At 46.2% G+C, this 15,976-nt stretch overlaps 1 protein-coding gene across 3 annotated transcripts in view; it reads right to left on the bottom strand.

The window, feature by feature from the left end:
- The window catches only part of SPATA13 (spermatogenesis associated 13), a 163,716-nt gene that overhangs the window by 74,760 nt on the left and 72,980 nt on the right, over window positions 1–15,976 (bottom strand). Inside the window, exon 1 of one of the 3 annotated variants that reach the window (XM_072032670.1) lies at window positions 1,014–1,207. The exons of the other annotated variants lie outside the window; for them this stretch is intronic. The gene's annotated coding sequence lies outside the window, so the exon portion shown is untranslated. Of the gene's footprint in view, window positions 1–1,013; window positions 1,208–15,976 lie in introns of those variants that run through there. 3 annotated transcript variants of the gene reach the window in all.

Genomic DNA, 15,976 nt, shown 5'->3' with positions numbered 1-15,976 from the left:
CCTATGGAGAAAAGCCCTATGGAGATGAGCCTGATGGAGACGAGCCCTGTGGAGATGAGCTCTTTAGTCTCCAGCAACAGAGAGAAGAGAAAGAAAAGAGAATTGTGCTGCAGGGATCACGTGGGTTTTAATGCATCCCCTTGCATGGCCTTCCCACACAGCTCTGCACGTAGGTTTCCAGCCCCTTTGCTGGTGTTTGGGGCTGGGGAGCAGGCTGGCAGCCTACGTGCATCCAGGCTGTCCTGCTGGGCTTTGTTTTGACCCCAGTTGCAAATGAGTGGGGATGTGGGGAGGTTAAAGTAACACAGGGTGGACCTTGACACCCGGAGCTGAGATGAGCTTTACCTGTGGTGCTTTAACTCAGTGTTGTCTTCTGAGAACTGCCTTACTCGCAGACCTCGTTAAGAGCTTAATTCTGTATTTTTTACTGAGAATTACTTGTCTTTGAGCAAAAATAAATCTGTGCTTAAGCCTGGAAACAACAGAGCAGCACACAGTGCGAGATCTTCATTCTGGAAGCTATAACCCCTTTTCCTCCAGCCTTGAGAATGATGACAACTGACCGTAACCTTCCCCCCGACACCCAAGCGATCTTCATCTTCCTCATGCCACACAACTCCCCATCCCCCCAGATCTTCATCCACATCTTTTTCCTTGCCACCAGCAGCTGAAGGGTAGCTAAGGATCATCAGTCATTTCCCGAGCTGTCACTGCAATGGGAAAATTCTTGGGAAGTGAAGAGAGAAAGAAAAGAGAAGGTAAAAATGTGCGCTCCCTTCTTGTGATTTTGGAAGTCTTGTCCCTTTGCAGAGGTTTCATTACACTTTTTAAAGCATTGATTCTTAAAATTAGCACCATTGTGTATTATTTCTCGAACTATCTTCAGCAAATGTTCTGGCCTGGTACCAAATACACGAGTGTTATTTTAAGTGTTATAATTGCTTCAAGAAAAGAGCAGGCGTTATGAAAAGTATAAAGCTGTGGCACAAAAAGGAAAAAAAAATTACACTTACTGGGTATGTAAAACACTTTCAGGAGCTCTGGTGGGACCAAGGTGATGCACAGGACCTTCAATGCTGGCCAGGTCTTCTTTGGCCTTGCCGCTGCAGCTGTTTGAGCCTGCAGCTGTTAGCTGTGGGTTATAGGCAGTGGGGTGACCCTTGTCTTTTCCGTGTCCCCTGCTGCTGCCTACATTTGCATTGCACCATGCCTGCGCTGGGGCCACCGAGGCAGCTCTTGCAGCTGACCCACTTGAAAACCAACCCACCAAAGAGCCGTAATTTTCCATTCCACCAGCCCCGTGCAGCTGCCGCTGCTGTGGTTGTGCAACTGCTGCCTGCAAAGCTGGGGCATGCAGGCGGGTGGGTGGGCACTGCAGGACAGCAGCCCCCAGCTACAATGGGTTATATCAAATATGAAATGCCCTTCTAAGCCTTTCCATCCCTATACTGTCTTAGAGAAGCAGGATAGCACTGTTTTCTTATCCCCAGACTGCAATGCTGTTGTGTTACAATTGTGTAAATCCCTGAGGAGTACCAGTTAGCTGGGCGCAGTCTGTTGCAGGAGGTAACTGAACACAGTACTTGTGATCCTCCGCACAGGGTGTGTAACATCAGTCTTCACAAACTCAAAAACTCAGCCTTGAATAACATATTACCATCTAGCAAAAAACGTACAAGCAAACCACTTATATTTCTGTACTGTGCATACCAAACAAAAGCTCTGTCAGCAGTAAGTACTCAAGTCTCTCCGCCTTTGTAAATTGAAAGAGTTTTCATGAAATAAGCATTAACTGGGAAAACAAAAACAAAAACATCCTATGAATTATTTTTAGCAAGACTCTAGCAAGACCTTTCCTGGTAACTCTACACAATACAGTTTGTACGAAGTCTGGTTAGAATTGTTCTTCAGAATCTGATTTTGACTAGGTTGGGATGATACCCTGCTCGGGCTGTTTACTCAGAAATTAAATCATAATTAGACTCTTTTATCATACAGAGATAATTTGGGATAGTAGCAATTAGGCACCATCAGCCCCAGGATTCAGTGAGATAACAGAAAAAAGCTGCAAAATCCCACTTGCTGGGACTGCTCTTGGAGGCAAAGTGCTACCTTTATATCAGAGACCTCGGGGAAGTCCTGCACCCTTTCACAGTGATGTTTTGGGAAGCAAAAGAGTAAATGAACCCAAGCAGTGGGCTGTGGCCTGAGCTGCCTGCACAAAACATTAGCAGCTGTTTAGTGCAGTGTTTGCAAATGCTCTGGTTCCTGTAGAAACACTTAATCCTTCCTGAATCCTGGCTGGCATTTATGGGGAAGTGCAGAGAGTAAAAGACTGCTCCCGATTACCTGTTCCTTATCTCTATGGCCCGTTTTGTGTGACAATGGATTTCCAGCGAGATTTTGAAGGCTTCATTATTCATGCCACGTATGGACACCTATTTACATCGCTATGCACGGTGACCTGGTGGGTGGGAGGTCGCCCACTGGGGTGGGGAGTGGAAGTGCAATTGGCTCGCTGTCCTGGCCATAAAAGAGGAAACAAAGCAGAGGCAACAAGGGAAACAAGGGAGATCTCCTGATGTCAAGTCGCGAGCTCTCTATAGGCACCCTTGAACTGTCCTACAGAGTGCAACATTGAGTTGCATCTGGCTGTGGGGTCTCGAATACTGTTTGAAGAGTGGTGGAAAGGTGCAGCAGGTTGTCAGAGCACCCCTTTCCCTTTCAGCACTGACCTGAAAGTGAATTGGGTTTTACTGAGTAAATTCTGTAGGATCCTACTCAGTACAGGAGGATACCATCCTAAAGGCTGTCTGTTAAAAAGCCCCAAAATACTTGAAAGATGAAATGCAAAATAAAAGCACGCAACAAGAGAAAACAAGGTTTGTGGCCTGTTCATACAAGAGCTGAAATAACATTTCTTTTGCTTTGAAAGGGTAACCTTACACGAACCAGACCAGTGAACCGAGCTCATTTTGTGGTTATTTCACTGGTTCGAGCTGTCCTGATTTTGTACACGTACCCCTGCTCAGCGTGGCACTCAGAAAAGTACCCTGATATCTCCCGATTGAGCTTTATTGAGTCTGGGCCCTAAGTACCACGGTGATGGATATATCAGCTACAGCAAATAGATGTGTGAGCCTGAAGAGGCAGGCTCTCTGTATTCACCCTGGAACACAAGTGCAACGTCTTTGCTGCCGACAGCTCTTCTGCAGCGAGGCTGTGCTGCACTAATAGCAGCTGCCTCTTCCAATCCCATCAGGCTGGAGCTGGCGCTTGTCTGACTCCTCCATTAGCTGATTTATCTTACTCACTGAACAGAAAAATCTTCGTTTTCTTCCTGGTGGGTTGTTTTCCCTCATTCTAACCCCTTAACTGCTCACCACCAAGTCAAAGCAAGCATCAGCACTGCTCCAAGGAAAGTGGCAGGTGAGCAGCCCAGTGGGAAGGGGAGAGGGGCTGCATGGCTCTTTTGGGCAGTAGTTTTAAACTAGCTTAAATATAATAGCTGGCTGCACCCCTAGAGATGTTGTCCAGGCTACAGGTGAACAGGGTTAAGGGGTTCTTTCTTTACCCCTCCCACACTTCCCTGTAGATTACTGTCTCCTTAAATCTCCCTTCTGGACAGAAGTCTTCATCACTACACAATGCTGGCTCTGCTGCTCCTTTGACAATGTAATGGAGCAATTCAGCTTGCTCAGTGACAGAAGATGGTTCACTTTTTTCACTTTTTTCCTGATCAGTTTCACAGAATCACAGGAGTTTGCTGGAGCCCATGAGATGAACTGGCTCACATAGGAGCAACAGAGCATGGAGCTGTGGACCAGGCCCACACTTGGGCTGGGGAGCTTCCTGGTAGGAAAGAAGGGGAAGAGGTGCTCAGGGATCAATAATATCTTAACATGGGTTGGCTGCAGCCTACTGTTAACAATAGCCATTAGTGCTGCTTCTTTGCTGAGCCTGAGATCTGGCCTGCACATACTTCCCAAGCCATGGTGAGTATTGAAGGTTTGCACAGCACTGGAGATGCTTCATCTCCTCTCAAGGAAAAGCTCCTTCTTGACATAGACAGGAACAAATCCCATGGAAGTGTTAGTTTGTTTTAAACTACTGTGCAGCTCCTTTGCCCTTCAGGACCCTGCGAGCTTTGAGCCACTTTGAGTCAATTCAGGTAATGCTATGTTTGTACCTCGACCGTCAAAGGAATTTAGTAGGGGAAAAAAATCAGGAAAAAAAAGCAGCATAAGATTAAATTCTCATTTTCCATCACCCTCGTATACTTTTATTTGAATTCTTTCTGTTTTACCTAGTCATCTTGTGATTCTTTGCAGGTAAGCATTCACAGCTCCCACCCAGCCCTGGTATGCTGACATCATCTTCCTCCTCCCGGGTGGCCCTCGCCCAATGATGAAATACACCTGAGCAGAGGAGAAGGAAACTCAGGCAGCATCAAATATCAGCCTTGAGTGCCAGCACACCATAGCAGGCTGGTGCAGTCACCCCTGGCTTTCTTTCAGAAATGTTTTGGGAATGTCACTTCTTTTTGTCTTACGTTTCGTAGCAAATGCCTGCAGACTGACGTTCTGCCTCCTGCCTTGCTGGCCTTTGCACGGTGCAGGTTGCACACAGTGCTTCGGGGAGTGATCTCAAATGACTTGCTAACTTTCCTGTTTACAGGAAGGAATCATCTTTTGGGGTTAGGTAGCTTGCCTTCTGAAAAGGAGAATCCTTCCAAAGGTCTTGAAATACTGGTGTGCAAGGCTCTTGCTCAGCTGGCCCAGCAAGTTGAAAGACCAGTTTGAATTCTGCCATACCTGACAGTTTTAAATTTCCTCTTCTAGCCATGAATCTTCCCTCTGGAGGAAAAGCACTCAGAGAGAAGCAGAACTTGCAAAATGGATGCTTTCCCAAGCACAGCCTTCTCATTGCACTGTGTTGTTCAACCAACCACCACTAAAACATCGTTCTTTAAACGTGTGATGCTTCTGCACATGGTCCAAACCATGAGACCAACTCCACCAGCAGCTTCTGGAAAGAATCATGCCTGAATCTGCTGGGCTTGCTTTTGCTGGAGAGTCCCCAGACAAGACTAATGCTGCAACTGCTGCTGCTTGGGGGTCTGGCTGCCACAGCAAGGAGCAATCTTTCTCTGCTCCTCTTTTCTGGTTCCCTTTCTGTCTACACCCATTTCCAGATGTATACTCCTCCTTCCCCTGTTCTGCTGACTTAATCCTTTGCCATTTTGGTGAGTTGAATTGGCTTACTCTGTAATCGGAGCACTGACAGAGCTGGCAACAAGGGGAGCAGCAAGGATGAGTGGGGAAGGACAGTGTGAGGAAGAAAAGGTGAAGAAGTAGGATTTCACTCTACTAATGCAAAAATGCAGGCCAGGGTGCAGGCAGGGCACGCAGGGTCTAAGAGCAGCAGATAAAATGAAGGTAGGAAATTGTGCTGGGCTTATGCAGAATACTACAGCCTGCGAAGCTCCCAGTGAGCAGCTGTTTCCCATCCTGGTTATATAAAGGTTCAGGACAAAATGAGCAAGAAGTTGCTCGTAGCTCATTCTCATGTCGTAGACAGTTTTGGCATGAGCCCGTGGGTCCCCAGCACTATGTTGGCACGCTGCACTGACTATAAAAGCAACCACAGCAGGAAAGCTTGGTGGGTGGCTGCAGGAAGCACATCTAATTTATCCATTTCAATCCCCATGAAATTAACCCTTTCCTCTACATGGCGAGCCTTGCTCTTTGGCAAAGTGCATGGACCAGGCTGGCTGCCAGGCCCTGGGGATGCCCATCGGGATGCTCTGGGCAGTGCCTGTCATAACAAAACCTCCTGCAGCCCAGCGTGAGATGAGCATGGGGAGCTCTGCAGAACCCAGCTGGGCCATCCTCTGCAGGGCTTCCCACACCACCCGTCTTGTTTGGGATTTCCCAGAAGCTGAGCTATCCTATATGGGAGACCTGGTTAGCTCATCTTCCAAGCGGTCCCATCCCAGACCCCAACCACACCAACGTTGCACATTTCACATCAGCCACGTGGGAGCTGCAACTGAGCCTTTGTGCAGCCAGCTCAAAACGCCTCGTGCTATCAGCGCTGGCATCCTGGCAAGATGACCTCATATTTTCCTGCCCCAAGGCCTTTTGAGCAATATGTATGTAAAAGATGAAGCTGAGCATACTTCTAACTGAATCAGTCCTATAGGTAAGCAGGGCCTTATTAGATTTCCAGAAATGCAAGGGGTCTAATAGTTAATTTGTTCTTGGAAGTAGCTTTTTCATTTTATGCTTACCAGTATTTTTCCACGTTGCTCCATGTAACTAAATCAAGTGTTCTGATAACAGTGCTAAAAGCAATGGAAAAGCCAACATATTAAATAAACTTGGCCACTTCTCATATTGTACGTGCCATCTCTTGCTCACCGCCTGTGGGTTTAAATGCTTGGCAGCTGGAGCCGGGGCAGTGAGTGGAGAGCCCTCGGCACTGGAATTCACTCTTCCTTGCTCCAGCTCAGCCTGAGTTTGTCGACCTTTACTCTTATCTGTTCACCAAGGCTGGAAAGCCAGAGCTTTTTGCATGGTTACTTCATATGCTGATCTGCAGCCCAGATGTTTGGAGGCCTATGAGGACCAAGCAAATGTGGTTTAGAGCTACCCTGCAACGCCTTTAAACCTCAGGGTTGTAGTGAAGCTTCCGAACATCAGCTGAAGACAGGACCTGAGCCATCCACTCCATCCATGGCACTGCCAGGGCTCCAGGAAGATCAGAAGAGGATTTATTTTTTATGTTAACAGGTCCATTATCCATCTGAACATTGCTGCTGCCTGTTTTAAGTTCACTGCATGGGTTCTATTTCATTTTGGTGCCCACTTTTAGCCATGGCTGGGTGAAGAGCTGCCCTCCCAGGCTGCCCAAAGCACAGCAGCCCAGGCAGGCGTGGGGAGTTCAAGGGCCGCTCTCGAGCACAGAAACCTGCTCTGTCCAACACTGGTGGCAAACTCTGGGGATGCTGTTTACTGCTTTTACCTGCACTGATGTCCTGCTGAGTCTGCTCAGTAGGTCAAAATCAAATTAAATCAGCCGTGTTGTTTGGAAGCCTTTTAATCCTACATGGAGGTACTTGAATACTTTGTCAACAAGTGCTGTGGAAATGTTAGTTTATTAAGTAAGGTGAAGCAGAACCACTTACAGACCATAAAAGCGAGAGTGTTCATTAGAGGAGATGAGCCTGCAAAGTCTGCTAACATTACCACCATGAAGGGTGCTGCTGTCCCACCCGTCCTCTGGAAACCTGCCTCCCCCTGCTCTGCTCCACTGTGTCAGCAACCCTGGTGCCTATCCCAGCTGGGTCTGACCTTCTGCCTCTGCCAGCAGCTGACACTGCCTCTCTGCTTCACCCTGCTTGCAAAAACCACAGCTTGGGGGGCTCAAAGCTCTCTGCATTTTGCCTGGGTCACCCTCTGAGCCACAGGAGCCCCACAGATATTTTCTCCCGAATTTCCTGAGGCCAGTTATGACTCCTTGAGTCGGTCACAGCGGGCCACGCATTTAGTTGCTGGTGAGACAAGTGCTGTAGGTATCAGATTGTAATTGAGCTGGTGCTACAACCAGTAGCCAAATGTCACTTTATGCGGGGCTTTAGTCTCCTAAAATCATCACTTTCTCCATTTGCAGAAGGATTTGTTCGTTTCTGAACAAGTTGATCAGCAAACGCCTTTTTGAAAGTCACAGGAAACAACATAGAAAACTGTGGTTTTGTAGGGAAGCCTGATGCTGACACAGGGATGACAAGTGTCCTTTTCCTTTTAACCCCCTGAGCCTGTTGCCATTTACTTTGTCTCTCTCTGTTTACCGGGGGGGAGAAGTGACGCAGCTCAGGCCCCCCAGAAGTGAGTGTGCTGCAGCCCCAACCACGCGGGGTTTGCTTACGGCAGAGCCTTCCCCTGAGCCTGGTGGTTTGGTGTAAGTAAACAACGAGCACTGCAAGCAGGGGGAAGATGACTCAGGTAAAAGTACACAGAGCTATTACAGAGCAAACATTATATATGCTTAGGGTTCCTCTGAGACTTTAAAAAGGCGAATTTTAAAGGTCTAAATTATCACCCTCTGAGACTTTGTAAATTCTAATTTAAACAGCTAGAATTAAGTTAGCTTATTCATTTTATTAAAAAAAAAAATAGAAATACCCCTGCTTCCTTCAGCTATGCCAAGAGTACCTTTTAAACTAAAAATATATTACTTTGGACATAAATAGCCTGAATTTCTAGCTGACACTTGCTATTTTCAGAAAATATGACACTTGGTTCTACTTAGAAAAGGAAAGGGTGGGGGAAATACCCAAACATCTGAGCTGGACCTTGAGGGCTTTTCATGGGATGAAGAATTTCTGACAATTTCTCTCTTTCAGAGCTCTGCAAAGCATTTCTCAGGCACAGAGTAAGCTATTCTTGAAATGTACTTCTTCCCCTCCTACCCTTATGTACAGGGCAGTGTGCTTGGCCAAAACAGTGACTTTCGGAGACTCCAAGGAAGGGCGATAATGGAAGGCTCTTTGTGGCCTCTTCCTTCACTATGTGTGCACCCACAAAGTCACCTCTAGACAAAAATGTCCTCAGATTCCTCATGAACACCCACTGAACCAATGTGGAAAAAAGGAACCAATATGAAAGACAAAAATGGCTTGCCAGGGATGAAGACATATACCAACACTGCCCTCAAACATAGGAAGATACTAACTGTTGAACACAGGTTTCCTTCCCCAAACTCTGGGAAAGGGCCCCTGGACTAATGAGGGCAAGGCCAGGTCAGTGAAAGGAGGATGTTTAGCATATAATGATGATTGTCATGTAACAATGATTCTTTAACATGTAATGATACAGAACCTAAAAATCTACTGAAGACAAAGGAAAGGCAACCAGGTCAATGAGGAGAGTCAGAAGCAGCCCTGAATCTGACAGATATGATGGGGACAAACCGCATGAGGACCCAGACACGACATGGACTCCACCACCTGAATCCCAGTTTTCTTTTGCAATCCAGCAAAATCCCAAACCACAGGGTGCTAAACCTGTCCCAGCACAGGGCTACAGGAGAAACACCACACTCAGCTTTGGGTCCATGGTTTCTTCTTTGTGCGATGGTTCTGGAGACATATTGCTTAAGTGCCTTAGTCATGAGGGGAAACCTGGGCTTCTAGACCTGCATCTAGACTGAGATGTGCTAAAAGATGATAACCGACCCCAAAGAGGGCTTAGAGCTGGAAACCACCTTGGAGTTCAGAATCGAAACCCATGGTCAGAGCCTGTCACCTTTCTGCCTTCTCCAGAGTGTGGATCAAGGCAGAAACTAGTTTTAGCATTAGTAAAATAATTGTAGACAGTTCATTAGCACTTCACGGGCAATCCCATATTATTTTCTATCCCATAAGACATGAATAGAGCCTAAGTAAAAGTGCTACAATGCAGTATTGTCTCTCTTCCTATAATTATGGTAGTTTGTTGGGCAAAATTGTCATGCTTCCAGAAAATTGCAAAGAGAGATGTAATAAGCCAAGAAAGACAGAATAGGCAACTTTGCTGCTGAGGAAGGTACGTGACACTGAGGTCACTGATGTCACATTCACCTGCCTGCCCTGAGGTAACGAGGTGAAATTTACAGGATATGTGTGTCTTCCTCACTGGGTCCCTCTCACCAGCTGGCACAGCCAGTACTGCCCCCAAGTGATTATGCACAGTCATGGAAATGCCTCTTTGGCATCGTGTTATAAATCCAAACACAGTGTTTGGAATGGAAATGGTGGGTGACAATAGTCCTTTCATCTTCACTTCACAGCGTCTTTTAATCTTCACTAACAAAAAAACCTCTTGCTTTCCATTTTGGCATATTCCTGGAAGACTTCATGGAGACAGAAGTCGGAATTAATTAAAATGCTGAGCACAAAGCCAGCACTCCACAAATAATAAGCAACACCAATAAATAATGAATGCATTTAGCACTTGTGAGAAGTGCCTGTCTTACTGTGCCATAGTCAAATTCTCTATACATCTTCTCTAGGAAGCAAAGATAACACTCGTGTGGCAGCTCAGGTACACCCTTGCTGCCCAGGAGTAGCAGCCAGACTTGGAAAGGCCACCTCAGAGCTCAGTGACACTGGGATGGCATCTTGATGGTCAGCGCCCTGTCACTCATGAGTGGTTTTGTGCAGTGGGTGTCTTTCTGCAGAGTATCCAACAAGATACTTTCACCTTGTCTGCAGAAGTGTCCTCAATCACTGCCTAGCACAGGTCTACCTACACCTTAGGGACGTGACGTTCATCATGTGTCACCTCCTGCAAATGCCCCAAGAAACACATGCAAAATCCAGTAGCAATTGGAAAAAGTTAAAAGGAGTGTCTGAAAGGCATTCCCTTGCCTTTTCCTTCTCCCTGGGGCCTGGCAAAGGTATGAAGAGGGTTGCTGCTGGTAACGCTGGCTTTATTCAGAGAAGTGGCTCGAGCCATCCAGTCCTGTAGCACTGGATTATTTTAATTAACCAGCTCCTTGAGGATTGTTTAAGATTTTACAGTCTTATTACACCCACTGACATAGGAAATCCTGAGAAAAGGGCACAGAAACTCTGTAATAGTCTGTCTGATTCTCAGCCCCTGGAGCTGCAAGTTTTGGGGAACACTTCCCATGTACCAGGCACAGCAAACTGTGCTCATGCCCCATAAGTGAGCTGTGAGCTCCAGCTGAGCAGACCAGAGACACCTCAAACCTGCCAGAGCAACCACACGAGGAGGAGCCCTTCCAGTGCCTGTGAAGGTAAAAGCCAAGCATCTCCCTCTTCTTAGTAGCCAGGCACCAAGAAAAGCACTTGTATTCCTCACATCTACTGGCAAGTCACAATACAACATAATATTGACATAAAATGTTAATGTACCATGGTTATTCATTGACCTCTGTAACCACTTGGGCCATATCTCACAAATGGAGTGAAGGCATAGGAGAAAATGGAATAATGCCTTTTTCCTCCTCAAAACAAATCATGTTGTGTCCCACATTTCCAGAGAGAAAGTGGCTACAGAGAAACACAACATCAAAGTCCTACAGAGAGCCTACAAAGCTAACATCTGGAGAGCTGGCTTTCTTAATCTGAATTGAAGATGACTTAAATGAAGTAATCAATTAAAGATATTTCGGTACAACGTAGTAACACAGCTATTAAGTGTAATAAAGATCTTCTTGCCTTTGCTGAGGATGGATGATACTCTAGATGGCTAATTTCTAGCTCGGCGAAGCTCCCTGATTATACACAGGGCAGCACCAGACTTGTGGGCAAGTCATCACAGCTGTCTGCAAGGTACAGCGTGGAACGAGAACAAACGGTTTTATTCAGACATCTGCGGGTCAGGGAGCTTTTCATCTGGTCCTGATTACAGAGGAACAGATTCCTCACTTGCATGCTTAGCATCAGGTAATCAACAATAACGAGCACTTTGTGCCCATGTATGCTAGCCCTGCTCAGAATGAGCTGGGAGGGAGAAGAAATGAGCATCCTGAAAACATCTTCCTCTTATGGGCCATGTTTAAACAGTAACAGGGCTAGAAGTTGGTTCGATGAGCTGGTCTGCCCACATGCAGCAATATTTCATGAGCAGACAGCTCTGTAGCTCAGGCCTTGCAAGCTGCCTCTGAGGTGGCAGTGTGACATGGACAATTATTTTAATTATAAAAGAAAACATAATGGCATACAAATCTTCCAAAACTCGTATCTTACGATCAGTCTTGATCTCTTACGAGATCTACGAGATCTAAGATACTTGTATCTTAGCTCAGTCTTGCTAATGTTATTTTTCTTTTTCTCTTCTCATGTGAGTGGAAAAAAAAAAAAAAAAAAAAAAGGACTAAGAGAGCCAGAACACATGAGTGTTATACAAGTCCATGCTAAAGTGAAGGTGGGAGCATGGGCAGCTTGCAGTGCTTTGACCATGGACCACAGGGCAGGAGGGGCTGTGATGGAGCTGCAAATACATGGATGCAGAGGAGGAAGAGGCACAACAGGTTCTGCAAATCCTCTAAGGTGGTAGTTCCACGGTCAAAGCCACAATAGAAAAAAATGTGATGGTAAAATGTACCAAGCAAACTGGTGAAGAACACTTCAAGAGGCCAGGACTGCAACTCTGAAAGGTGCAGACATGAGGAGGAGCAGGATAATACAGACATGGAAGGGAAACCACCTGGGGTGCAATAACCCCAAGCAGAGCTACAGGCTGGGAGATGAGTGGTTGGAGAGCTGCCAGGCAGAGAAGGACCTGGGAGTGATGGTGGACAGTCGGCTGAATATGAGCCAGCAGTGTGCTCAGGTGGCCAAGAAGGACAACGGCATCCTGGCTTGTATCAGAAACACTGTGACCAGCAGGGCTAGGGAGGTGATCGTCCCCCTGTACTCGGCTCTGGTGAGGCCGCACCTCAAGTACTGTGTTCAGTTTTGGGCCCCTCGCTACAAGAAGGACATCGAGGTGCTCGAGCGGGTCCAGAGAAGGGCAACAAAGCTGGTGAGGGGCCTGGAGAACAAGTCCTACGAGGAGCGGCTGAAGGAGCTGGGGTCGTTCAGCCTGGAGAAGAGGAGGCTTAGGGGCAACCTTATTGCTCTCTACAGATACCTTAAAGGAGGCTGTAGCGAGGTGGGGGTTGGCCTGTTCTCCCACGTGCCTGGTGACAGGACAAGGGGGAATGGGCTAAAGTTGCTCCAGGGGAGTTTTAGGTTAGATGTTAGGAAGAACTTCTTTACTGAAAGGGTTGTTAGACACTGGAACAGGCTGCCCAGGGAAGTGGTGGAGTCACCATCCCTGGAGGTCTTGGAGGTCTTTAAAAGACGTTTAGATGTAGAGCTTAGGGATATGGTTTAGTGGGGACTGTTAGCGTTAGGTCAGAGGTTGGACTCGATGATCTTGAGGTCTCTTCCAACCTAGAAATTTTGTGATTCTGTGATTCTGTGAAACATCCCTCCCTCTACACCAATGCAAATAGCAAATGAAGTCTGGCCACCTATGAAAACCCCAAACCATGGCACAAAAGTAGAGATGAAAATGTTAAATGTGCTGCTGTGAGGGTCTGTGATGGGCTGCTGGTTTTAGAGCTGAACTCTGGGCCTTGAGGCCCTGAAGTGAATCTTTAACTCTGAGATTAGCTGACATTTATTGAGTCATCTTGTGGTTATGTAAAGTAGACTTAGAGGCTTACAGTGGACTGTTAAAGGCTTTGAGAAAAAAAAAAAAAAAAAAAAAAAAAAAAATGAAATCTACCATTGTCAAATCCAGTGTTCTAAAAAAAAAAACAACAACCACACACTAAGTGCATATTTGGCCAAAGGAAAAGTTGAATTTGTTCTTTTATTAAATATGTGCATTCAGCCAGTGTGTATTCACCAGGCTAACTTTATGCACTTACTTAATATCTTTTCTGAGTCCCTTGGAGACATCCCCTGGGGTTTATGCAGTGCAGAACAGGCAGCCCAGATCTCTATCTGGGACTCTGAGAACCTGAGATGTGAACCCTATATGATACACAGCTGTGCTAGGTTTACCTGGGGATATTTGAAGGAATCAGAGGGACAAGGAGCTCTAAGGACCTATGGTGGTCTTCAGATCCAGGTCTAATTACTGGCTGAAACAGCCCCACTTCAGCCCTGATGAACCTCAGCTCCCCACCACCTGCAGTGGTTCCTTCCCCCGTTAAACCAGTGTCACAGCCCTTTACTCCCCTACTCCCTGCCTGCCGACCACGTTTATTCAGGATTGACCTCCAGCGTCTTTCTTTGCATCTTTAGAGCAGCTTTCTGGCAGCGTTGTGAGTCTGATATAGCAGGGGTTAAGTATTGCCTTGTATTTCAAGTGTTTCTTTCACAGGTATTCATTTAAAATACACTGCACTGACTTGTATTTTTAATTTCTCTCTCCGGGTAAGATTTAAATGTTAGTTTGGAAATGGTGTGTACCTTCAGACAGCTCAAAGCAATTGTTATTTTGTCTTGAAGCAAGACATCCTATCACCTTCAGACGTGTGCATTGAACAAGGAGCCATTTAATGATACCTCAGTACTGGGTGAACTAGATATCCCTGTCTGCAGTCTGCCTAACTGGAGATACAAAAGACGTACGAGGAGAAATCCCACACACTGCCAGCACTACAGCACCCATATGTGGGGAGCTGCATCTAAACCTCAAGAGATGTCTCCCTTCATCCTTTTCACAAAGAAGGCAGATTCAAGGTTAGTATCAAAGCCCAGTGGAAGGAAAGAAAATGATAGCAGGTATCTGATAGAGTCAGGGGTGCTGAACAGGAGCACAATGTAGCAGCTGGCAGAGGCAGCCCTGGGAGCAGTCAAGGTAATGGGGAAAAGGAGTGGACCCAGAGCCAGGGATACAACCCCTTGGCCCAGAAGTGTGCACGGAGAAGGGCCCATGGGGCACTGGAGCTGGGGCGATGCCCTCCAGCCTCACACCTTGCTGGGAAACTTTGCATTCAAAGCTCAAGGCAGGAGGGACAGCCTACAAAGATCCCCAAACAGAAATCTGTGGGAATTCAGGCAGCCCTGCACATCTTTCATTGATTAGCTGGACCTTTTATGACTGTCCTCTCTCATCCCACCATCACAGCCTGCCTCCATGTACAGCTCCTTGAGCTTCCCCCTCCTCTGTACTGCCCCCTCTGTGTTATTCCTCCTTTTTTTTTTTTTTTAAATTTTTCTTGTTTTACTACACGTTTCATCCCCCATTAAATAAGGCAACACGGATGGGTTTTGCTGCAGACCCACTGTGAGCTCTGCCCTTTGGTACTGTCTCTCTTTCTCATGGAGTGAGATTCATTTCACGTGTTGATATCCGAGGCTCTTTGTCAATAGTGAGAAAAAGACATTTCTGGGAGGAAATTCATTTTTATGATGTGTAGCAGACATCTCTGTGCCTTTGGCCAGGTGAGTCATATCTTTAATGCCTATTTCCTTCCTAAATCCATAAGGCTGAGCTGGAGCTGTCTGCTGTTCTCAGTTTGTACAGTGCCTAACACAACAACAATCCTTCAAGGTTACTGTTTCATCAGTCTCATGATAAACATGATTAATAACATTTCTGCTCAACAGCAGCGAGTAAAACATTAACTAGACCTCTTTTTTTTCCCAAACATTTTGCAAACCCTTTAACCAACTGTTTCTTACAGTGGTTAGCTACTTTTCTCCCTACCTGGGCCACTGCAAAGAGATGAAATGATGAAAGATTCATGGGGCCAGAGAGAGCGAGCAAAAGGAAGGAGCCAGACTATGCAGCTCAACAACCCTACTGCTTACAAGCCTCTGCTCCCAGTACTATGAATACATTTTATGCAATGATTCTTCCATGCAAAATGCATAATCTATTCCTGATGCTGAAAAACAAAACAAAGCAAAAGAAAACAAAACACACAGAATTGAGAAGAGTCACAGACAGTGAGCCAGGCTCCCCGTTGTTTATTCCCTCTCTCCGGGTTTCTGAAGTCTTCAGTCTTTTCTGCACAATGGCTTCAACACTGGGCAGAAGTTCTATGAAGTTCTCTCAAAAGAGAACAACTCCCATTCCCATCTGATCTCAGGCCATGTCCTAGGATGTCGAGCTGTGGGTTTGAATCCCTTCAGGCTGTCCTGGGCCTCCCTTCCTGGATGAGGTTCTTGAGGTCCAAAAAATAAGGTGTTGTTTCTATTTTACCTGGCAGAATTAGGTGGCACTGACTTTAGGGCTTAAGTGCTTTTCTGACCTTGGTACCTAAATCTTGGCCAAATCCCAGATGAGTGCAGCAGTCAGTTCTTTACATCTTCCAAGCATTGTATAACAATAGCAAATTAGGGTAGCATAAACAATAGCATAAGGAGGAAAAGAAATAACGTCCTATTTCAATGATCAGGACAGACACAAAAGCAAAAACAAAAACAAAGGGGGAAAATCAAAGTGATTGCCCAGTGCTG

This window comes from Anas platyrhynchos, chromosome 1 (genome assembly GCF_047663525.1).
Source record: "Anas platyrhynchos isolate ZD024472 breed Pekin duck chromosome 1, IASCAAS_PekinDuck_T2T, whole genome shotgun sequence".
Taxonomy (NCBI): domain Eukaryota; kingdom Metazoa; phylum Chordata; class Aves; order Anseriformes; family Anatidae; genus Anas; species Anas platyrhynchos.
The sequence above is the reverse complement of the archived record's forward strand: the minus strand, read 5'-3'. Positions and strand labels throughout refer to the sequence as shown.